Below are 24,502 nucleotides of genomic sequence, written 5' to 3'. Positions count from 1 at the left end.
TTATCTGAGGAGTCCATAATAGACCCTGTCATTCCCAAGGAGGAATATTAGGGTGTCTAAATGCCTCCTGTCAATGCTTGCCAGGGCACAAAGCTCCGTTAGCATAGCTTTTAGACTGCCACCCTTCAGATTCACAATTTAGAAACATCCCTGCAATACCCTGGATGCCTAGGTGGAGGGATGCCATTTTGGAAATCATGCATCCTTTGGAGATATGAATAATTGGCAAGCCTGGACGGTAGTGTACTCATCAGACATTAGAATGTTACCAGTAATCAAACTTATTCTCATGTCAGCTGCTTTTCAACATCATTCTTTTCTATCTTACAGCAAGATACTTTCTGGGTTGCACTGAAAAGGAAACAGCAACATGCACAAAAGTGAGATGAGGCATTCCAGATCTGGCAGGGACAATTTGCGAATGCACTTTGGAAATGAGATTTTATTGGAAAGTTATGAGGCAACAGTGCATCCTAGTGGATAGAGTTTTATACGAGACTTAAAAAAAAATGTTGGTTTTTTTTTTTTTCCCCCGACCGAGATGGCTAACCTCATGAGCAATTTTGAAAATGGTATTTGTAGTCCATGGCTACTGACCTTCTCTGAAGGGTCCTCTGATAATCCTCTCATAGATAAAATGCACTAATGTTAGGATCTGGTCTATTAATTTGATTTTGTAGCATATAAGCCTCCAGCTTCAATGAATTTATTTTAAAGGAATCATCCATGTTTTTAAAATGGAAATATATAACAATACTTGGGAAAATTGGAGAACATTATCTTCGTGTGAAACCACAGGCTGCTTTTCTTGCTTAGTATTTTTATAAAGTTCTGTGTAGGTTTGGAGAAGAGGAGTAGAGAAGGGAATAGAAAATCTGAAAGGTGAAGTTTATTAGTGGTTAGACTTCATCTCCCTGCATGAATATTCATGTATTCATTTCAAAAGTTTGTATTGAATTTCTAAGAAGCTTAAATTTAACTACTGTATTAAATAGGATGCCATCAACCTCAAGTTATAGAAAAATCTAACTCGTGTTAAACAGTAGGAAATACATTATGTCATATAACAGTGTCTTGAACAGGTGGTTTGAGGGTTGGTTAATTCTGTGGCTCAGGGAAATCAGTTATCCATGCCAAATTGTCAATGATTCCCTTCACTTTCACCTTATGCCCTCAATATAGCTGCCAGAGCCCCAAGCATCACATTATCACACAATAATATCCAAAGGTAGGATGTAGCATGTCTCTGCCTTGTATCCTGAGATGTCTCTTTTATAGAATTCCCAGGCAACTCATTTATCAGTGTTTTATTTTTTTAAGATATTTATTTATTTATTTATTTATTTATTTATTTATTTATTATTTATTTATTTGAGAGAGAGAGAGAGAGAGAGCAAGAGAGACAGCATGGGCAAGAGAGGGGCAGAGGGAAAAGCAGATTCCCCACAAAGCAGGGAGCTAGACTCCATCCAGGGACTCCAGGATCATGACCTGAGTGGAAGGCAGAAGCTTAACTAACTGAGCCACCCAGGTGCCTCTGTCATGTTTTATCTGCTGCCCAGTCACGAGCAAAATAACTGGCATTACTATGATAACCTTACACTAATAAATATTTACCCAGCTGGCACTGAGGAGAGGCTTATGAAACTTCTATGTACCCAATTCCTGAAGACCGTTAGAAAGAGAGAGAGAATGGTCATTGCACAGACTACAACCAAGAGTGCCCACTAAAGGTATTTTCCCTTTTGCAGCTATGGTTGGGTAGCAGTTAAATTTTGCTGCAACAAATCACTTCAAAACTTAGTGGCTTAAACAACACCATTTATTTTACTCCTAATTCTGTCAATCAGCCATTTGGACTAGGCTCAGATGCAGTTTTTCTGCTGGTCTTGACTGTTCTTACACAAGCATCTGCAGGAAGCTGCTGGTTAAAGTAGGAGCTGTTTGGTCTAGGAGAGGTACTATTCTAGGGGATGTTCTTAATTGTAACAACTTTGCTCTGTTCCATATGTTCTTTTATCTTCCAGAAGGCTAGCCTGGACTTTTTCACTTGGTGGTAGACAGGTTTCCAGAGCCACAAAAAGGCAATCTCCAATGTTCAAGTGCTTTTTTTTTTTAAGATTTTATTTATTCATTCGTGAGAGACACAGAGTTAGAGAGGCAGAGACACAGGCAGAGGGAGAAGCAGGCTCCACGCAGGGAGCCCTGTGTGGGACTCAATCCCGGGTCTCTGGGCCTCAATCCCGGGTATCCAGGATCACGCCCTGGGCCAAAGGCAGGCACTAAACCACTGAGCCACCCAGGGATCTCCTATACAAGTGCTTTTTTGAGTATCTGTTTGCATCATGTTTACTAATGTCTCTTTGTCCAAAGAAAGTCACAAAGCCAGTTCTGATTAAAGAGGTGGAAAATTGTCTCAGCTTCTTGATGAAAAGATATGCAGTGTCACATTGCAAAGGTGTGGATGCAGAAGAAGACAAATGTATATTCATTTTTAGAATCTACCACACTGGTTATATAGAAGTTGCTATGCTGAACTGCTTTCCAAATTCCTTACAGTACATAAACAAAGCCAAAAATCAGAAGAATAATAGCAGTTATACATAAATTGTTTTTTATATACCATACATTATTCTCAGTGCCTGACACATTAAATTAATGATTATGCTCTTATAAAACTTGCAATCCTCAGTGGAAAGTAAATGGTATAGTGGAAAGAATATGGGTTTTCAAGCCATAAACATTTATGTTTGATTCTGGCACTTTCCTTTTACTAGCAATATGTATATGACTTTGGGAAAGATATTAGCCTCTCTCTGAGTTGGTTTTCTAATCTGTAAAATGGGGAAGTGTGAGTTTGTGTCCTATGAAACAGACATCAAGACAGGGATGTATTGGAACAAACACTTGTAAAGGATAAAGGGATGGAGCCAAAGTAGGCAGAACTGTAGACTTCCAAGCAGGTATGGCACTTGTGAAAGGAGCAAGGGAAAGAATTGAGTATGAAGAATCTTATACCACACCATAGTGCTAAAATGTCTTATGGCTATTGAAGAGTCCTGGAGCCAAATTTGCCCACTAGAAGAATCCTGCAGAGGGCAGAAACAGCCCAGTTCTAGTTCCCCCTCTGGGCTTAGATTTGGGGCAAGCTGCCCAGGGAAAGCATGGCCTGGGGCACATTCAAAAGGTGGCATCTTGAAGCTGTCAATCAACAGTGCTCCCTGAAACTGGTTCTCCTGAAGGGCAATCTGAACACTGCACTTCCACAGATGCCACAGAGTATAACAATGCTAACCTTGTAGATGGTTGCATTAAATAAGATAACATATAAACAATCTGCCATATTGTCTGGAACATAAAAGAAACAATATAATGATACTTTGCTTCCAAGTGATGGAACTATAAATGACCTCACATTTCAGTTCTTTACCCAAAAGTCAAGCTCAACATTGAATGCAAATTAAGTGTTTAATAAAGTGCTACCAGGGATGCCTGGGTGGTTCAGTGGTTGAGGTCTGCCTTTGGCTCAGGTCGTGAACCTGGGGTCCTGGGATTGAGTCCTGCATCAGGCTCTGCAGGAAACCTGATTCTCCCTCTGTGTATGTCTCTGCCTCTCTCTGTGTCTCTCATAAATAAATAAATAAATAAATAAATAAATAAATAAATAAATGATTTTTTTTTAAATGCTACCCAACACTCACCAGCTATAGTGAGCATGTATTGTGCTGATTACCAGGCCCAACCTCAAGTTCAGATAGAGTTCCCACTCTAGCTTCTGTGACTCCTATTCCTCAAATTATGTCCGTACAGCCAAAGCAGACATGTCTATATTATAAATCTCCACCACACTAAGTACAGGCTGTTAACTTGGAGTAAGTAACTAACCCAAGATAAACTCGTGAAATCTCTTACCTAAGAGCTGGAAGATGGAAATAGTCGATCCAGTTGCTGTCCAGGTAGCTGGACCAATAAAAGGAAAACTCAGGATATCATAAAAGCTAAATTTCTAACATGTGGCCTGGGAAACAGAGGATGCCAGTATATTACCAGGAAGAAAAGGAGCAGATACAAAAGACAAAATGAATGTCCTTTCAGTATTTGAAATCTTTCAGTTCATTTCTACATTTCTGATGCATTTCTATCATTACACCTGTTTATGTGATACATAAAATGAATACTAAATTTCCCTCATTTTCTTTACACTGGCTCAAGTAAGTTTATGTATATAAATAAAAGTGTGCCAACCAATATAACAACATATGTATGTGCATAGTCTTGTTGCAACTAAGCACCAGATAGTTTCTTTCCTTAATATGTTATTTGGAAGCTATAACAAAAATAAGATATAATAAACATGGAAAGAGGCCATTTCTGTAGCAATCCTGCTTTTGAACAAATGGGAACTTCCTAAATATGAGTTCTTGGTGGCATCAAATTCAGAATGAGGATATTAAATATACAAATTGAAAACACATTGAAAAATATATTTAAACTCTAAGAAAACAAATTGCTTAAAAAAGCTTCCCAGCGTGTGATTATGAAAATGAATACAGAGATTTTAAACATTGGGGATTACTAAATAAAGAACAATTGTTCACTGGACTATTTGTTAGTTCTGAGAATCCTTCAATATTAAAAGATATTCATGGGGTGCTAGTAAAAATTATTTAACTGCAAGTATTTAAATAGATGTTGACTGATTTTTCTCCTGTGGCTATATAAAACGGATTCTACTGTGTACTGTAGATTGAGCCAGATTACTGTTAAATCTGTAAATTCTCTGATTCAAAAAGACCACCATAAAAAATACAATGTACAGGATTGTATGAGAAAAACTGAACAGATTCCAATAAATGTATAAGATGTTCAGCCTCATTAGAATCAGAGGAATGTAAACAAAGCATGAATGAGAAGAATATTAAATAATTATACAGCATTAAATGTTGGCAAGAATAGTAAGAAATAGGAAATCTTACTCTCCACTCATGGAATATAAATTAATTCATATCAATTTTCTTTTTTTTATATCAATTTTCTTATGTTAAGAAATCAGGTTATAACACAGGAAAATTGATAATGTACATATACTGCAATCCAATAATTTTTTTAAAAAATTTATTCATTTGAGAAAGAGAGCAAGAGAGGAAGAAGAGGCAGAAGCAGACTCCTCACTAAGCAGGGAGCCCAATATGGGGCTCAGTCTCAGGACCCTGAGATCATGACCTGAGCCAAAGGCAGACACATAAACAAATGGGCCAGCCAATTGGGATCCCCAATCCCAATTATAAACTTAATTCTAAGTTTATAGACTAAAAATTACTCTTGCACATGTGCACAGTATGATATGTACACAGTGTTCATTGAAGCACATTTTATAATAGCAAGGAAAAAATGAAACAATATAAATAACCATCTGTAAAAGAATAGGTAAATAAGATGCAATATATTCATAAGACTGAGTCATATAGATCAGTTTGGTTCTCTAAGAAGCAGTCACAAGAGAGGACAGAACATTCAAGGAAGTGTGCTGGGAAAGACTGGGAAAGCTAACAGACTGTCATGCTAGTCTGATATTGAGTGAAGGACAAAGAAGGTTGTGTGAAAAAGACCTACTCTATATTGCTGTCTAAGGAAGGTTCAACAAAGCCAACAGGAGTCCTTGAGTCAAAATCAGTGACATGTGTATCAGACCAGGTCAGCTTTGTATCCCTTCAGCACTCAGTCACGGGGTGGGGAGGAAGGCGGGGATTGGGGGGCGGGGGGGAGGATCAGCCTGTGGAAGATGTGACATCAGCACAAACACTACAGTAGACTTCAAAGTGTAGTAGTTGAGATTTTCCCAGCAGAAGGAGGTCTGTGAGACACATTCTCACAAATGCTATATGCCATAATCAAAACAATCAAACACCAACTATACCAAATATTGTTCATGGAGAAATTTATGTGTATGAAACATTTTTTAGTGAAATATTTTTTAAATGAACACCAAAGTCATAATAGTGGATTCCTTCCACAAACAGAGGTAATGGTAATAAGACACAAATGGGGATCCAACTATAACTGTAATGTGTCATTATTTTTATTTAAAAACAAAACAAAGAAATAGAACAGACTCTTGTCTATCTCTAGTCATTTCTGACTAGTACAAATGATGTTATTTTATTATATTCTATGGATTAGTTCATTTTTTATTTATAAAATTTTAATATATTTCAGGTGGTATTTGTTGAATGAGAATAAATATCTCCTTCACAAATGAGCCAATTCTAAACGCTACCATTTTACACTATTTCATAATGTGAACTGGGATTTAATGGCATTAAATTATAACCTGAATGATGAGATTTCTCATCTTAGTGAAGCATATATTTCTTCTGACATAAAGGTAATACAAAAACACTAGCCTAGATAGATTTTGTCCAAGGAAACCATACTCAAGCTATAATATATAATATAATATGTAATGTACTTTTCTGTGAGAGAAGTTTTATGATATCTCCCTATCTCATTGAAGCTCCATATGTCCCTGCCTTTTCCATCCCAAAGAAATAATTATCTTTCAAATGTATAAATCTTTGTCTTCTGACCATTGATAGTGAAATTGCTAAAGAGAGTCTTCAAAAGTCAATAACTGATTACAATTTTGGGGAATGAGAAAATTGATTCCATAACTATTTACATAAGAGGGCAATTCTAAAGAAATGCTGAAGGTCTTAAATAGGCTAATTTAATGCAACCAGTTTTTCTCATTTAACAGTGGAATTTTGAGAAATTAGTTAATCTCTTGGAGTTAAATTATTGTAGACCGTATTCTACTCTAACCCAATTGCTTATATTTTCCCTGATACATACAAAAGAAAAGGATATTGGAAAGCCAGCAATTAAATCATTGCAAGAACATAGAAGATATATATTGCATTTCTATTGGAGAGATCAGTATCAATACATGCAAACCCAAGTTGTGAAGATATGTTACAAAATAGTATATTTTATATGCTAATAAAATAGTACATCAGACACTGTTATTGCCTGCTTAAAAGTTCAATCCTTCCAAGTATTTCCTCTTTAAAATAATTACATTGGTGTTTGTGTTTTTGTTTTCGTTTGCATTTTCATTCTCTTTCTGTACGTCCTCCTTCTCCCTGTGAGTATGACAATATCATCTGGTCAAGGGTCACTCCTGAATTGTTTAAGCCAATTATTGTAACCCAATTTCTGGCAATGATTAGTTCAAAAGTGAGCTTAAGGCCTCATTCTGGACAATGAGGTAGGTGGGAAATTCCACTGCATGACTCAGGTATACTGTCTTTCCACAAACAAACAAAAAACATCGCTTTTGCTGAATTTTGATAGTATTCTCCCTCTAGGTGATTTTCCCTAGAAATGGTGTGATCACCTTGCTATCAACCTGAAGATGGAGTGAGAACAAGAAGGAGGACAGATTCAAGAAAAATCCAAAGGAAAAGAGAAGGAGCACCATGCCTAGAATTGCCCTATATGTGTACTTAGTACAGCTTTAAGATAACACACCCTTTTGTTGTTTACATCATTTGAGTGATAGTTTTCTATTATTTGCAGCCAAAATATTTTGGAAAATTATATTAGATATTTTTGTTGCTTAGTTTCATTTTGTGTATTATTTCATTTTAACCTAGTATGTGCCATTTTTGCCAGGATGAAATATCAGGATATAAAATTATTATTATTATTATTATTATTATTATTATTATTATTATTTCTCATTGGTTCACTATAGAACATGTGAAAAAATCTAGGTTTCAGCTTTTTCCTCATTTTTTTCTTATCTTTTCCTCTTTGATCATTTCACTGTTAATTGGCAATATTTTATGACATTGACTGTTAGGAAGAACTCAAAATTGGTGCAGATAGTTCCGAAGTTTCTTTGCAATTCTAATAAACTTATATATGTGTGTATAGAATTGTTTTGTGCATTGATAATTACAATTTAGTAAAACTTTTCGCTGAAAAGAGATTGAAAATGTTTTGTTATGCTGCAGATGTAACCTTACCATAGCAAACAGTGCATGCAGCCCACATAGGGGATGCTCTTTGTGTGCCTACCTCTAATGGCCAAAGACGATTGTGCTTCTGGGTTCCATGTAACATATCCTACACCAAGTACCTCCTTCAAGACAGGGAAAGTAGTTGATTTGTCTAATACATAGAACCAAATACAGAGAGTCAAGCAAAATGAAGAAATACAGGAGTATTTTCCAAAAGAAAGAACAAGAACATCAGAAAAAAATCTTAATGCAATGGAGATAGGGACACTTGGGTGGCTCAGCAATTGGGCTCCTGCCTTTGGCTCAGGTCATGATCCCGGGATCCTGGGATCCAGGATCAAGTCCTGCATTGGGCTCCCTGTGAGGAGCCTGCTTCTCCCTGTGTCTATGTCTCTGCCTCTCTCTCTCTCTCTCTCTCATGTCTTTCATGAATAAATAAATAAATAAATCTTAAAAAAAATAAATGGAGATAAACAATCTATGCTGATAAAGAGTTCAAAGTAATGGTCATGAAGATGCTTACTGAACTTGACAGAATAATGGATGACACAGTAAGATAATCAAAACAAATATTAAAAAATAAGAAAATTCCAAACAGAAATTACACAGCTAAAGAACACAATAGCTGGAGACAACTGGGTGGCACCACGGTTGAGCGTCTGCCTTCCGCTCAGGGCATGATCTGATCTGGGGATTGAGTCCCACATCAGGCTCCCTGTGAGGAGCCTGCTTCTCTCTCTGCCTATGTCTCTGCCTACTTTGGATTTAGGAAAGTTACTCAAATCATGTTTACTAATAAATTATAAATTTGTCAGGTCAGCCTTCTCTGGTGCTGGCAACTGGAACCCTCACTAGCCTTTGAATTTTATCAGTCCAATTCGGAAAGCAGGTGTTTTTATAGACCACTGCATTTCCTAATTTATATCAGCATCTTCCAATGAGTACAGGTAAAATAGACTATAAGTTTTGTGGTAGAAATAACCTATTGATATTTGTAACATTCAAAAATGGAATTAAGATCAAACAGAATATAATGAAAACATTGAACTATTTTACTGCTATTATGGTATTACTGTTTTGGAAGCCATTTAAAATGTCTGCTTTTGGGGGTGCCTGAGTGGCTCAGTCAGTTACATGTCTGCCTTTGGCTCAGGTCACGATCTCAGAGTCCTGGGACCAAGCCTTGCTTCAAGCCCTGCCTTGGGCTCTGTGCTCAGAGGGGAGTCTGCTTCTCCCTCTCCCTCTGCACCTCCTCCCTGCTTGTACATGCTCTCTCTCACATGCGTGCAAGTAAATAAATAAACATCTTAAAAAACAGTAATAAATAAATTTTTAAAAATTTTAAACATATGCTTTTAATTCAACTAAAATATTTTAAATATACATTAATGGGCAAATATATTTCAAAACACATTTTAGTCACATTTTTCCCCAATTTTTAATGAATACAATTTTGCAGTCTTAATTTATATTTTATTAAAGTTATATAAAATTTATATTTTTAATTATACTAAAGAACACTCCGGATACTATTTGGGCAATGATGAGAGATAATATAATGTGACTAACCGGAGTTAGGAAAATTTTTTCTATGTAAATCATAAGATTATATGTTGTCAACACTATTTACTTGCTATGAGAGTGGGAGAATAATTCTAATGAATACAAAGATTACAAAGATTAAGTATTAATGTTTAAAGCTATCATACACTGGACATTTTCTAAAATTGTCCAGCCTTGCATACTGTGAAAAATGCTTAATAGAGGATTATACATTGGATTTTTAAAAATCTTCTCCTTCTGTTGACTGGCTAATCAATTTGCTGGTTTTTATTCAGTTCTGTTCAGCTAATTAATACCACACAAGAGAATAAACCATTTAAATTCGGTATCTTCCCTTTTATAGAAACTGCACTGAAGAAATGTTCTTCATTGAGAAGCCAGGAAAAGTCCTTTCTATATGAGAGCAGAACTGCACTGTGCATGAAAGTAACATAAAATAAAATGCTTTGCCAGGGAAACACTGAGCATGTGGTCTGTTAGATTGATGAACATGCTGAAATTGGAATTGGGATGTAGATTTATGCATTGACAATTCCCAGAGGAAGTGCCTTGTAGGGGAGCCACTTTACTCAAGGGACATCAACAAGTGTTTGGATTAATTTGTCTTGACAGACTCCAGCCACTAACAACTCTTTACTGGAGTAATACACAGGTAACTTTTGCCAAGCATTTGTGTCTCTCTCTTCCACCCCTACCCTTTTTATTTACTTTTTTATTGAGGTAAAATTGGTGTACTATAATTATATACCTTTCCAGTGTACTACATTATAACCATCTATGTGAACTATATTGTAGCCAAGTATATGAACTGCAAAACAATTACCACTAAGTCTAGTAATCATCCATCACCATGTAAGTGACCCCCTTCACTTAATTTATCCCCTCCCCATTCCCCTTCCCCTCATGTAACCACCAATATTCTTTGTATCTAGGAGCTTATTTCTGTTTTGTCTTGTCTTGTGTTCTAGATTTAGATGTATGAGTGAAATCATACAGTATTTGTCTTTCTCCATCAGACGTATTCACTTAGCATGATAATTCCAAGGTGGTGGACCTTGGAATATGGGTGCATATTGTTGGAAATGACATTTCATTCTCTTTATGACTGAGTCATATTCCATTGTGTGTGTGTGTGTGTGTGTGTGTGTGTATCACATCTTCTTTATCTATTCACCTATTGATGGGCACTTAGGTAACCTCCATATCTTGGTTATTATAAATAACCCTACAATGAACATAGGGATGGACATGTCTTTTTGAATCAGTGTTTTCATATTCTTTGGATGAATAGTCAGAAGTAGAATACCTGGATTGTATAGTAGTTCTATTCTTTTAAAATTATTTTTTAAAGATTTATTTATTCATGAGAGACACAGAGAGAGAGAGAGAGAGAGAGAGAGAGAGAGAGAGAGAAAGGCAGAGACATAGGCAGAGGGAGCAGAGGGAGAAGCAGGCTCCCTAAAGGGATCCCTGGATCACACCCAGAGCCAAAGGCAAGAAGCTCAACCTCTGAGCCACCCAGGCATCCCTATAGTAGTTCTATTCTTAATTTTTTGAGGAGTCTCCATACTGTTTTCCATAATGGCTATACCCACTAACAGTGTAGAAGAGTTCCCTTTTTTCTACATCCTCTCCAATACTTGTTATTTCTTGTCCTTTTGGTAATAGCCATTGTAACTAGTGTGAAGTGATTTCTCCTTTAGTCTTGGTTTGCATTTCCTTAATAATTGATGCTGTGAAACATCTTTTCACATGCCTCTTGGCCATCTGCATGACTTTTGAAATATGTGTATTCATAAACTTTGCCTGTTTTTTTATATAAGTTGTTTTGTTTTGAGTTTTATGAGCTCCTTATATATTTAGGATATTAATTCCTTGTGAATATATGATTTGCAAAAATCTTATCCCACTTAGAAGGTGGGATGGTTTCTTACACTGTGCAGTAACTTTTTATTCTAATGTAAACTCATTTATTTAATTTTGCTTTTGTTTCCCTTGCTTTTGGAGACAGATACACAAAAATATTGCTAAAACTGATATTGAGGAAGTTACTGTCTCTGTTTTCCTCTAGGGATCTTATAGTTTTAGGTCTTACATTTAAGTGTTTAATCCATTTTAAGTTCATTTTTATGCATGGTGTAAGATAGTGGTTTAATTTATTTCTTGTGCATGTGACTGTCCAGCTTTTCCAACACCATTTATTGAAGAGACTATTACGTCTCCATTGCTATTCTTGGCTTTTATGTAAATTAATTGTCCATAGAAGTGTGGATTTAATTCTGGGCCCTCATTCCTTTTTTCCACTGATCTATGTGTATATTTTTAGCTTTTAGTATAGTTTGAAATCAAGGAGCATGAAATTTCCAGCTTTGTTCTTCTTTCTCAATACCAGTTTGCCTATTCAGGATCTTCTGTGGTTTCATACAAATTTTAGAATAATGTGTTCTAGTTCTGTGAAAATGCCCCTGGAATTTTGATAGGAATTGCACTAAATCTATAGACTGGTTGAGTAGCAAAGCATTTTAATAATATTAATACTTATAATTCAAGAGCATAAATTATTTTTGCACTTATTTGAGTCCTTTTCAATTTATTTCATCATGTCTTGTAGTTTTCCATGTACAAGTCTTTCACTTTCTTGGTTAAATGTATTCCTAGTGGGGGCTTCTGGGTGGCTCAATCAGTTAAGCATCTGCCTTCTGCTCAGGTCATGATCCCAAAGCCCAAGGATTGAGCCCTGTAGAAGGCTCCTGGCTCAGTGAGAAGTCTGCTTCCCCCTCTGCCCCTCACTGTGCTCATGTTGTCTCTCTTGCTCACTTTCTCTCTGTCTCTCAAATAAATAAATAAATAAATAAATAAATTTTAAAAGAATTTATTCCTAGGTATTTTGTTCTTTTTTGATACAATTTTATTTTTTTATTAATATTATTTATTTATTCATGAGAGACACAGAGAGAGACAGAGACATAGGCAGAGGGAGAAGCAGGATCCCTGCAGGGAACCTGATTCGGGACTCGATCCCAAGATCGCAGGATCATGACCTGAGCCAAAGGCAGATGCTCAACCACTGAGCCACCCAGGAGCCCCATTAGATGATATTTTCGTGAGTGATCAAATATCAATGCCTATTAAGTCAGATTGGGTTTCTGCTCTATACTAAGTAAATGGTAAGAACCACAACAACTACCAAAAAAAAAAATACTTATTGAATTATTCTTTGTTAACAAAGAAAGAACACATTCACATTGTTGCCATTGTCCCATTTAAAATGTTCAAATCCTGATTTTCTAATTTTTCTCCCATATCCCTGAATTTCAGTTTCCTCCTCTGTAAAGCAGATGTCTGGGTACCAACCTCAGAAATGTGTTGTGAGATTAAATGAGATAATGTGATAAAACATTAACTTGTCTGGGACTTAAGAGCACAATACATTTCATAAGATCTATTGACACAGTATTTTTCAGAACTTATCAACAAGACCTAAAATTTACAGTCCCAGGTCACCACTGGGAACAGTAACAGCCCAGAAATTGGATGGAATAAAGATAACAGCTGGGCCAATGGCCAGCCATCTGGTTATAGGGCCTGGCCAGACCTCTTTTATTTTTCTGCAAGCTGGCACAACTCCCTGTGTGAGGTGCTCAGCTGCTATCAGCACCGTGCTTGGCGCTCCTGGCCCACATCCACACAGAGCCTGACCAGGGGACATTGACAGTGTGGTCACTATCAAGCAGACTGGCCCACCTGGGCTTGGGAAGCACTGTCTGCCTACTGCTGACAACCCAGGGTAAGGGTTGGGAGCAGGGGGGAAATGAGGCTGCTCTGCCACTGTTAAGTCCATGTGCAATATTACAAGATGTGTAACTTTGTCGTTCATTTTTCTCTTCCATTTGGAGTCTTGATCTAACTCCTAAGCCAAGTCAAGAGTCGTTACTCACAAAATGTTGATTAAATATTAACTTTGGTTGTTAGGTGTCCTTTCTTGGTCTAAAATATTGGAACCCTATGGTGTAGAAGTGAAATCTATCCATTAAGGTAGATCTCTGGCAGCAGCAGAGATTCAAAATTATTTGCCCCTAAACAATGGAATTGGCAATGCTGCAGTATAAATAATGGGAAAATATATAAGTGATAGAAAACATTTATTGCATGCTTACTATGTGGCAGGAAACTTTCATGCATTATTTTGCTAGTCTTCACAATAACTCTATGAGTTATATACCGTGATTTCCATTTTATTTGGAAGTTTATGGAAAAGCAGGGGAAAACTATCCTAAAGTCTTAGAACTTGGATTCACTTTCACATCTATCTCATTTCAAAGAAACAGTTAAATCAGTACCTTCTTAAGGACAATAAGAATGGAGTAGAAGGGTCCCTGTCAGGCTGGCTCAGTTAAGCATCTTTGCCTTCAGCTCAGGTCATCATCCCAGGGTCCTGGGATCAAGCTCCACATCAGGCTCCCTGTTCAGTGGGGAGTCTTTTTCTCCTTCTTTCTCTGCCTCTTCCCCAGCTTGTGCGGTCTCTCTCTCAAATAAATAAAATCTTAAAAAAAAAAAAAAAAAGAATGGGGTAGAAGGTGGTCAGCTGAAAAATAAAGGAATGTAGGCCATGTGGCTCTTTTAAAATATGGCTGCAGTGCTTTGATGTTCCTCCCATGAGAAGTGGGGTCTATGGCCCCTTCCTTTGAAGCTCGCCAGTGCTATGGCTGTTTAAAACAGTATTATGTACCCGGAGTGACTCTATATATCTTCCAGTGTTGTCATAAAAGGCTGTGCAGCTCCTCCTCGTTCACTGCAGCACACTCCCTGAGCTACCATGTAAGAATTCACGGTAGCAGAGACCATCAGTCTGGAAAGGTGCTCAGACAGTCCAGACACCCCCTCAAGCCACCAGTAATGTTTGCAAAGCTATCTTAGACAGTCGAGACCAACCCGTCCACCTGCTGAATACCAGAACATCACATCTGTGACAGCCATGAAAACGCACTGTTGAGGGGCGCCTAGGTGGCTCAGTCAGTTAAGCGTCTGCCTTCAGCTCAGGTTATGATCCCGAGGTTCTGGGATAGAGCCCTGCATCGTGCTACCCGCTTCTCCTCTCTCTATCTGCCTGCTGCTCCCCCTATTTGTGCTCTCTCTCTGTCAAATAAATAAACAAAATCAAAAAAAAAAAAAAAGAAAGAAAAGAAAAGAAAATTCACTGCTCAGATCTTCAAGAAACTGTTGTGGGGCAGGGGTATATATGACTGACAGCCACCCCTTTTGATCCCCCCACCACACTTGTTCCTAGGCCACCTGGACTATTCCCATCCAGTGACCCCGAGTACAATGAGGCTCCTGGTAGAATTCCATTTCTGTAGGATATATAATTCTTCTAATAGGTAATTTGCTGCCTGCCTGAACCTTTCTTAAACCAATACTGCAAGTCTGAGCATCTTCCTACCCAATCCTCACTCCTTCCTCTCCTCTATAGGTGTGAGACCTGCATGACAGTTTGAGGCTTTTCCTGCCCACCCTCACTCCCTCTCTTTGTCCTTCACAGGCACTTCCCCAGTAATCCCATGCATGTCTAAACCCTATTTTACATCTGCTTGCATGTTTCTTCTAAGCCATTTTACATCCGTTTCTTAAAAGGCTTGAGCTAAGGCAGGTTGGAAGAGAACAATCACCCAGGTAAGCCTTATCCAATTCCTGACCCACAAAAATTATGTCTTATAATATAAATTATAAATATGAAATTTCTAGTTTTCAGCCAAAGAGTTTTTGGGCTACTTTGTAATGGAGGGACAGGTAACTGGATCAGGAATGTTTTAACACAAGCAGCATGAGAGTTGAAACGGTTGTATATGAAGTTGTGATGTGTTTCTGAAGCAAATACTCTTAAAATGACATGACTTTACAAAAATGACAAGCTCAGAAAATGAAGCCTGAACTAGAGTAACTGCTTCGACCAGGTCTTCCCAGGACTTTCTGGTTTAGTATTTAAAGTTCAAGGTCCCAGAAAATCCCTAACTCCAAGGTAAACAGTGGCAATTAGTCACCCTACCTGGAATCGTTCAAGTGTGCAAATTAAACAGGACCTTTTCCTCTGATGAAAGAGTGTTTTTCTTCCTCAGAGAAGTCTATTATCTTAACCAAGAGTCACACTACTTAATGTAATTGCTTAGTTAAGAGCTGAAGGTCATTCCTACAAAATTAAAATATGAAGATAAGCTACTTCTACTTCCATCTCCTCTCTCAGTGAATTCCTCTGGTGAAAATCCCCAAAATGCATTCAACTTAGCTTCTAGAAGCTTAGAGAGAAACTATATACCACATGCCAGCCACCACTTTAGTGCAGGCTAACATTTCCCAGAAAAGGTTACTGTTCTGAATTTTTGCACCTTAAGAGGCTTTAAGAAATTTTTTAAAAAGGGTCCCACAATTAGTTTGGGAAACATTGCATCTTGTGCATCCTTTCTGGAGAATCTCAATGCATATTACATATTAAGAATCTAAGTAGACTTGCAGAAAGGTAATCTTTTTGTAGTGAAATACAGATCACAAGGAGATCTATTTCACTCATCAGATTGGTAAAACCAAAAATGATTTGTAATATCCACTTTTGGCAAAAGAAATATAGAAACAGTTTCTAGAATAAACTGTGAACAAACCATAGAAAGGTAAAAAAAAAAAACAATTTCTGGAAGGCAATTTGGCAGTTATATTTAATAAATGTATATAGTCTTCTTTCCAACAATCTCTTGGTATCCCTTTTACAGTAACTACTCATCAGTGCACGAAGATGTGCATATAAGGGTTTTTATTTCCACATCTTTGTAATAACAAAAACCTCAAATCAGCCTAAATGGCCATCCATATCATATATTTCACAAGTGTTTATTGAGTGTCTGTTACATAGTTCTAGTCACGGGAGACAGACCAATGACAAATGGAGATAAGATGCTGATTGTCCATCATGGAGTTTATACAGATGGAGTTTATATAACAGGGAGGATAAGCAAAATAATAAGCAAACATAATAAGCAAAATAATAAGCTAACAAAACCTAGTAAGTATATACCACTTAGATTTAGGTCTGGCTTAGTAACAGATACCCCCAAATAACAACAGAGGCTCGAACAAGGGAGTTTGTTTCTTTCTTATATCAAAGTCTAGCTAGGAGGTAGGTGCAGGGCAGGTTTGCTGACTATAGTCATAGAAGCTCAGTTACTTCCAGCTGTCTACTTTACTATCCCGAGGAACCTTCATCCTTAGGGTCCCGCAGAGAACTGGAGCCATCACATCCACATTCAGGAAAGTGGTATAGGGTGGGAAGAAGCATGTATGTTCAAATTTGTACATACGATGTTTTCTTAATCACATTGGCCTGAACCTCATCGTACGGTCATGATTTACTGCAAGGAAAGATAGAAATTAGTGTTTTTCTTTTCTTCTGTGTATTCACATGACCAGAACGTCTAGTAATGAGGAAGCAAGAGTGAAGAGGCACTTAGAGATAACTAGCAATTTTGCTATAAGATAGCAATAAAATATAAAGAAAGCAAACTGAGTGATATATTACTAAGGGTTGGACAGTAATTTTAGATTGGGCTGTCTAGGACAGCATTTTTGATGATTTATAAGTACTTTAATACCTGAGAAGAATAAACCAATTATATTAGTTATCTATTCTGAGTAATAAATTACCCCCCAAACTTAGTGGCTTAAAATAGCACACATTTATTATATCACAGTTACTGTGGATCAGGAACTCGAGCATGACCTAGTCAGGTCCTCTGCCTCTCAGTCTGTGACAAGGTTTTGGCCAGGGCTACAGTCTCGTCTCAAGGCTCAACTGGGGAAGGATCCATTTGCAAGCTCAAGGGGTTACTAGCAGAATTCAGATTCAGTTTGTCACACATTGTTGGACCAGGAGCCTCACTTTCTCACTGGCAATCAGCTGGAGACTGTGCTCAAGTATAGCTCCAACACGGCTGCTGGCTTCATCAAAATATAAAAGCCAGAAATTAATAAAGAAAGTCTGCTATCAAAATGGAAATCACAGGCTTTTGTAGCCTAATCTCAGAGTGTCTTCCCATCACTTTTTGCTATATTCTGTTTATTAGCACTAGGTCATTAATTCCAATCTATACCCAGGGGAGAGGATAATATAAAGACATGCAAGTAGCAGAAGGTAGAGCCTTCTTAGAAGACTGCGTACTGCACCATCCATGAAAATATATGCGGTAAAATCATTCCAGGCGGAGGGACCAACTAGCACAAAGATCCTAATTATCTCACAACCTCAGCATGCTCACAAAAAGGAAGGTATAGGTGTATATTGGTGATATACAGAGGAAATTCATTCAAATTGAAGGAATATTCTCAATTTAATATTTAATCTATTGTAAATATTGTAACAAAAGGGAATGCAGAAAGTTTTGAGAGATTGATATAGTATTTGATGAGAATATTTAAATTACAACAGCACATCATTAAATGTATATTTCAGAAATGCCAATTGATATATTTATCATCAAGTAGTTGAATCTATTACTGCAGAGATTTATGCATTGACAAAGCGATATTGTTTTATAGAAGAGATGATACAAGATGATACAATATACCAATGTACAATTGGTATATTTTGAGATAGGAAGAGAAAATTATGATGAAACTTGACCTACACAAATAGGTTATTTTCCCACATGACAAGAAGGCTACACAGCAGTATTTGCTGGGTTGGTTCAGCAGTTCCAAAGTGACAGTGGTTGGCATGTCTGTAATTATTTCTACTTCCCCTTGTTTATCACAAGATGGCTGCAGCACTGCCAAGCATCACAGTCTCCATCTCATTTGAAGGCTTGAGGAGAGAGATGGTACTGAGCATTTCTCCTTAAGCTCCCCTTTGAATAAGAGAAGGATTTCCTCCCCAGATTTCATCCAATGTATATTGCCTTACATATCATTGGGTACGACTAGGCAACATTCTCAGTATCAGAAAAGGGGTTTGCCTTAATTCCACCCCCACCCCACAACATCAGTATGTCCCCATACACCAACACAGAAAAGAGGCCCAGTGACTTCAGGAAAACTAATGACCAGTCTGCATCACTGACTTTAAGACTAAGTCCTAGTAGTTATAAGCACTTACACGTGACCAGGAATTTTTTGAAGCCTTTTAGAAATACTACCTAAATTACTCCTTAAGGGACACCTGGGTGGCTCAGAGGTTAAGTGTCTGCCTTCCACTCAGGGCATGATCCTGGAATCCTGGGATCAAGGACCATGTCAGGCTCCCTGCATGGAGCCTGCTTCTCCCTCTGCCTATGTCTCTGCCTCTCCCTCTGTGTGTGTCTCATGAATAAATAAATAAATAAATAAATAAATAAATAATCTTTAAAAAATACAAAACTAAATTACTCCTTAAAATAGCTATATGAGATAGGTCTTGTAATTATTCCCACCTCACTATATGGATATTGAGGAATGGAGAAAGTAAATAAACACACAGTATGTAAGTCATCTTAGCCAGGATTTGAACCCTCCTTGAGAGTCAGAGTTCTTAATCATTTTGCTAAACCGTCTCGCAGGATGTAAGGGGAATGATGCCCACAAAATAATGCATATTGAAGGTTCTCCTACACTGTTGAACAGTCTGTGTAAACCTGGGAGGGAAATCTTGCACATATGTTCTAAACTCACTCAAAAAGGGATCACTCAGTTATAAATGAAAACTGAAATATAATGAAATATGAACACAATGAATTAGGCAGGTTTACGTGTAGCCACAAAATTTGTTTTAAATGACGCTCAAAATGCCAAAAGAGGTAAGAAAGTGGGCAGGAATCAACTTAAAAGAAAACCAAGAAACCAACAAGTAAAGAACCAGTATAATCTGGGGACACAGTGACTCCTGGTTGGAGTAACTTTATTTTCCTCCTCATAGAACCATAGACAGAAAGGCAAGCTTGAGATAGAGACTCATCAGAGTGAAGGATCGGGGAGCAAGGAGAAAATGACTCACATTCTTTCTCCTTTAGTATCTGACAAGGAAGGCATTGTGATTCTGTCCTCATGTGGAGAAATCAAACATAATATCCCAATCAAATTTCCCCGCTGAGGGCCCTGACTGAAGTTCGCTAACACAAGGGGCCATTAGACCATAAATGATGTCTTAGCAGATATCTCATCATTTTAAGGACCACCTCTAACCTTCTGACCTAGGTCACAAATAAGAATTGTTTAAAAAGCAACATTAAGCAGACCTTCTAGCCTGAGTTAAGGTAAGAAAACATTTACCAGATGATGTAGACTAAGAACTGGCTTTTAAAATTTCTTTACTATTAAAATAATTTTTCACTTCTAAGAATCACTTTAAAATAATGATTTTGATTTAGAACATTGTTTTAATTTTTGGGCTTTGATTTCCTTCATTTATAGAAATAGACAAAAAATTGTTTACTCTGTTCTCATCAACTCACAGCCAAATATGTAAATGCTTAAAAGTAGCAAATTCTTCATGTACATTAAATACTACACACACAGTATTTGTGGGCAAAAACAGTTACTTTGGCTTAAAAAAAAAAAAAAAAAGACCTCCTAGCTTACTTACAATTTTCCCTACAATCATAGTTTTTAATTTCCATCAATGTGTTCATTGTTTTAACACCATGACCATTTTTCATTCATTGTAGACAAATTTTTATTTCCTCTTGGGGGTCATTCTAGCATTTCAGAGCTACAAAAAGCTGATGGTATTTTATTGATGCTGATAATATAGAGTCAGGAGAGGATCAGCATACTTTCTGTAAAGGGCCAGAAAATAAACATTTAGGGTTTTGTGGGCCATGTTCTCTGTCATTACAACTCAACTTTGCAATTGTATCATGAAAATAGTCAAAGGCAATATGTAAATGGGTATAGCTGTGTTTCAATAAAACTCTGCAAAACAGGAGGGGCCTGACTTGGCTCAGGAGCAGTGGTTTGCTGACCTGTGATAGGGAACTCTGGCTCTTAAATGACTGAAAGATTTAATTATGCATCTATGTAAATGTTATTTCATAGCAGCTTAAATAGAATAATAAATTTATAGTAATAAGTATGATGTGCAACTGATGTCCTGTAATGCGTATCTTTTTGTACTTATACATTCAGTTTCTAATTTGCCTTTTTTTAGCACATTATTGATGACTGATGGGAAATATAGAGAAATTCATAACTGCAGGGATCCCTGGGTGGTTCAGTGGTTTAGCCCAGGGCGTGATCTTGGAGTCCTGGGATCAAGTCCCACATCAGGCTCCCTGCGTGGAGCCTGCTTCTCCCTGTACCTGTGTCTCTGCCTTTCTCTCTCTCTGTGTCTCTCATGAATAAATAAATAAAATGTATTTTTAAAAAAGAAATTCATAGCTGCATGTTTTAACTAGGAAATTATGTGGACAGTGGAATTTCAAATCCTGATGGTGGTGCAGTAAAAGTTATATATTTTGTACTATCTCCTCTTCATAGTCATTCCTTCAAAACTGTAACCAGCTTTCTTATGTGACTTGAACTGTCCTTGCAATTATATAGAATAGATTTGATTTCCATTATTACTGACATTTTATGTGTGAAGATACAATGCTCATAAAGGTTGAATGACTTGCCCAAGATTCACAAGCCTATGTAGTAGCAATGCTAGGACTGGAATTCAGATGCTCTGTCCAGTGCTGTTTCCACACCACATCACTCTGCTCTCTTGGTAGGAAGAATTCCCCATAGGTCCTATAGTGTAAGTGACCTTTCAGTTTTTCCATAGAATTTCCAGGAAAATACCTAGATTTGGGGAAGTGAGAGAGACAAGGCTCCAGATAGTCAGCCAATGCTGACCAGACATTGGGACAGCACCACGTGGTGCAAAAGGTTGAGTTGGCAGCCCCAGTCTTTAGCACAGCCTTCCATGTCTTGGTGGTTAATAGCTAGAAATGGATCTCCAAGTATTTGTTAGACAGTTACCCAGGACTTCAGCAAATATCCCAGTCTTTATGCATTAAGTTAAGTTCTACTTAACGCTCAAGTCAGGGATGCTCAATATGTGGCATGAGTCATTAATTAAAATGATGTATGTACATAGAAATCCTATCCATACCATGGTTGACATCACTTACCAATCATAGGAGGCTTAACATCAGTGCTATCTCTGCACCTTGAAGAGAATATCCCAAATAGACTCCCATTTGTCAATCTAAATTTTCACAACTGAAATATATTTGCCTTCCTAACCCTGTATGATCATATTATTAGCTATAGCTCAGCTCTGAGGAAGGCATTAGTGCTAGTTTCCCACCATCATATAGGCACTTTTTGATAAGCATCACCTTTAGTCCAAGATATAGTTGACTCGTAATGTTTTAGGCTGGGAGCAAGATCATCAGTGCATTTGGGAATAACTTCATGTAGCAGTAGTTCTGGGTCTCAGAAAGGGGCAAAAGTTTAGGAAGGTATTTATGTCTTGAGCATCAAATTATAGAAAATGAAAGATAATAAGCAAAGTCAAATGAAAAGAAGGAGAATAGGAGATGCAACCATTATTTGTTGTTGCAAATGGAAATTTCTGGAGAATGGTGGAAACAAAACAAAAGGAGATTTTCCACTATTCCTACTGAAGCTTGTTGGACTTATTTTTAGAATAAAGGACATTCTTCAGTGTTGCATTGTTAGGTCAGTTGTCTTTTATTCTCTGAATAATCACTAGTGTTCAGTATTCTACATCTTTCTCTTAAACTTGTTTATATATCTATGACTTGTGTAGCTTCCTACAAACCTTTGTTGTAACATAATTGTATAATTAATATATGTATATTTTATATAAATTTGATTTATCTATATTCAAAATAGTGTGAGATAAACCATAAAAATCTTAATTTGTGCAATACTTTTCTTTCCCCCAAAATTATGTTCAAATTTAACTTGATTTCATATCTGCCTATGTAAATTGTAAACTGTGTTTATGCTTTTGTTAACTGGTATTACCTTCTTTAGCTGACAAATATAAAACCCAGTTTATCAGGATCAGTCTTGATTTATGCAAGTTGTGAATTACAGTAGGCCTTTAAGAATACCCTCTGGCATAAAGTGGAGCCCCCTGAAAATCAGAGTGCATTAGATGGAGTTCCAGAATGTGAGTAACTAAAGATAACTAAAGATAGGGGAGATATATCAAGAAGTCTGAAAAACTATTAGCTCTGTAAAAACTCCTGAGCCCAAAGGAACTCAGGTCATTATGAACACAGGCTCCATAGCAGTGAGCAATCTTGTACCTTCTTTAAGTACCTGGAAGAACTAAAATATCACAGAAGGGAAGAAACTATGCTTTCTTGTTAATTGAACCAATAACCAAGTTTGTGTCTGTAGTTCTAGGACCGTGCACTCACTTAAAATTCATTTGACAGCTGATACAGGATAATTGTGGGCAATTTCTGACAATAAAGACTCAATTATTATGGCAAAAATTAGTCTGTATTTTCCATTGCAGAGAAATATATCAAATAATTTTGCTGGTTATTATCTTGATAATGAGAATACAGGAGATCTGTATAGTCATGTCAAACTGTCCAGAATGTGGAAATAGAGATTGTGGGTGGAGAAGAGATAGACATAGTGAACATCAGTCAATCCTTTGTCTGATCAAGGATTTTATAGTCGCATGCAATTTACATTCTGTTTACTTTATTCACGTTGAAGCTAAATTCTGTCTCCCTCTCACACTTGCCTGTTTATTTCACAGCATTTGGATATTGCTTTTATGTTGATTTCCCTCTCTGCCCTTATGATTTGAGACTCTTTTAACCATTATTTCTTTTGCCATTTCTATCTTTTTTGAGGCAAGTATTTCCCTTTAGCCAAACAATGTACAACAAATAATTGTCTAAGAGCTTTTTTTTTCTTTAAACTGCCTTTGTTTTTGGGGTCCTGATTATAAGCCTAGAGACCTGTGCCTCAACAGTGTCTCTTAAATCATACAAAGAAATAGAAAATTCTTAATTAGAAAGCCGAAGTATCTATTAGAGAGGTCTCTCAATTTTAATCACTCCCTACGATTTTCATCAAATATGAATAAAACTTTTTTTTTCCCCTAAGAAGGTACATACAGTGGAAAGATTGGTATAAGGCACAGATACACGATGTCGACGCTGTGTGTTTTGGACTACTGGATTTGGGTGGGCCAATTTTGTGGGTGCTAGGATCTGAAATGAGAGAGGTTTTCATAATGTGTTCTAGCTGGTAGTTTTAGTCAAAGACATTTTGTGGATGTAAGATTAAAATTTTGTACACTAGGGATGCCTGAGTGGCTCAGTGGTTGAGTTTCTGCCTTCAGCTCAGGGCATGATCCTGGGGTTCCAGGATCGAGTCTCACAACAGTCTCCCTGCAGGGAGCCTGCTTCTCCATCCACCTGTGTCTTTACCTCTGTGTGTGTGTGTCTCTCAAGAATAAATAAATGAAATCTTTAAAAAAAAAAAATGTGCACTAAATTTACCATAAATAATTTAGCCTTTTCAGTGACTCTGAGAAAAGCAAAACCAGTCCTTATTGGTCTGTTGTCCTCCACAGTTTGCAACCTGTATGAACTGAATGTGTATGTCTCCTGAAAATTCCTATGTTGAAATTCTAACCTCCATGTGATTGTATGAGAGAGAGAGCCTACAAGAAGGTGGTCAAGGTTAAACAAGGTCATAAGGGTGTGTCCCTGATTCTGTAAGGTTAGTGTGTCTGAAAAGAGACATCAAAGAGCTTGTTGTCTCTCTGTCCACTTTGTGTGGACAGAGCTAGAAGGCAGCCATCTACAGGCCAGGAAGAGAGTATTCACCAGGAACTGGATCAGCTGGCACCCTGAATTTGGACTTCCCAGCCTTCAGAACCATGAGAACACAGTTCTGTTGTTTAAGTCACTCAGTCC

Source organism: Vulpes lagopus, chromosome 7 (assembly GCF_018345385.1).
Source record: "Vulpes lagopus strain Blue_001 chromosome 7, ASM1834538v1, whole genome shotgun sequence".
Classification (NCBI taxonomy): domain Eukaryota; kingdom Metazoa; phylum Chordata; class Mammalia; order Carnivora; family Canidae; genus Vulpes; species Vulpes lagopus.
The sequence above is the reverse complement of the archived record's forward strand: the minus strand, read 5'-3'. Positions refer to the sequence as shown.